Genomic DNA, 2,002 nt, shown 5'->3' with positions numbered 1-2,002 from the left:
TTGGCTATAAATAACAAATATAAGTAACCAATCAAAGGGCATTGTACTTGGACACTGTCGACAAGGCTGAAGCACGGTGGTGGGCTCGCTGCCTCTCCATGCCTGACTGCTGTAGTTTCCTTGCATTGGGTCTATCCTTCTCGAAAACAAGCTTAGCTATGATGACAGGAGTTGCTATACCAGTTAATATGGTACCGTAGTAATTGATGCTATTGTATCGCACACTGCAGTACATGTACTGAGGGGAATGTCAGGGAAAGCTTGAGACTTGAACCGTGCATGCGCTGACTGTGAGTTATCAATGATAATGCCATGCATGATGTTCGACAGTATGTACTGTACATGTGTGGAATGTGAGTTCGAGTGAGTACATGCAGTACAGTACTACGTCGTAGAAATTCTGGGGCTTAACGAAAGGTAGGTACAGGTTTGGATATTGCGCACTAGGTATGCACTTGTAGAACGGAGATGCTGACCATCAACGACGCTGCCATTCAGCTTTGATCGCTGCAACTGCAGCGATGTGCACCCCCTTGATGCCCTTCTGTAGACCCCTACACAGTTATTGACCCCCCGAGCCCGATAGACAATGCGCATTATGTATGCTACCGTTAGCGCACTCAAATATGCAATGTACATACTCAATCGCATTCGAGTACTTCTAGAGAATGTTACAATTACAGTACTTCGAAGTATGTAGCGTGGAGAGATGCTATGGAGTAGAATTATTGTGGAGGGCACCGAAGGGCTATGCAGGGTGTAAACTATGCATGGGTTGCACATCGCTCCAAATAATAACGATCAACACTACAAGGTAGTCATAATAACGTGAGGGGATACTGTAGACTTCTACATGTTGATACCCCAGGGCTAACAGTTAAGTCCAAGAATTAGCGCTTACTTGCATATCCTATCCTGTCATTGAGCCCATGCACATAAGGCACAGTGCCCATGAGTAAACATATAGTCAAATAATGTACGACGCATCGTTAACTCAACTTCATGCAAGGTTCAGGTCTCAATTCTCCACTACATAATAGACCTCTTGTTCAGTGACGAAGTTTCAAGTATTCGTTACATCACACTCTCCTCCACCATGTCGATATCGTCGGCAGGGTCAATTGTATCATCCCCAGCAGAACTACTTATCAAAACGTTGGGCCAACGTGTCAACTACTAGATCTACAGTACTACACACTACACATTTTTCGGTGAATTTCAGCTTTTTTTCATATACTTCGCTTAGCTTGCAGTATGTTTCACGAGACCACCGATATATTTCGACCACCTCCATTTACACCTGTTCATTTCGTGGCGACCTCAAACTTCACGTTTATATTTCACCAAACCAGCGGTGTAATTCGATCGAGAGCTTTTAATAGCAGAGGACATCGAACGTAGAAATATATCGGATGCTGGGTGAAATACATCGACGAAAACTGAAAGTAAACGATAGTTGGTTCAATTATAGCGGCATATAAACATCAATACTTCCAATATACTTTCAAGCCAGCTAAGGATTCACGAAATTTTGCAAAGTGGGTCAACTGGTTGTGAAATAGCACCGCTTATCGGGACAGGAAATAGGGAATGTCCCAAATTGCAAATTGGAACTGGACCAGGAGCAATCGTAAGTAGGTAGTGTACAGTACACACCGAAGCACTGAAGGCCAACAGTTACTACAGTTACTATACTGCATCGATAATGACGCCTTCATTCCAACTCTATGCCCCCAGCGATGAAACATGGACCAACGACAACACGACATATATCCCGTTCGTATGTACCATATTCAATGCTTCACCCTTCTGATTATTTACGGTCGTCGAACGCCCCGATCGCAACTCCGAAGGAACCCGCCGTCTGGCCTTTGTAGTTACGACCGGCTGCGGCGGCTACTTTGCCGCCAAGCACTTTAAACTTTTCATCGTCGTCGTTGCCGATAAGTTCTTCGTGTCACCATTAGGGTACCGATAAGTTCCTTCGTGTCACCATTAGGGT

Source organism: Aphanomyces astaci, assembly GCF_000520075.1.
Source record: "Aphanomyces astaci strain APO3 unplaced genomic scaffold supercont1.46, whole genome shotgun sequence".
NCBI classification, from domain to species: Eukaryota; Oomycota; class Saprolegniomycetes; order Saprolegniales; family Verrucalvaceae; genus Aphanomyces; species Aphanomyces astaci.
Note: the sequence above shows the minus strand (reverse complement) of the source record.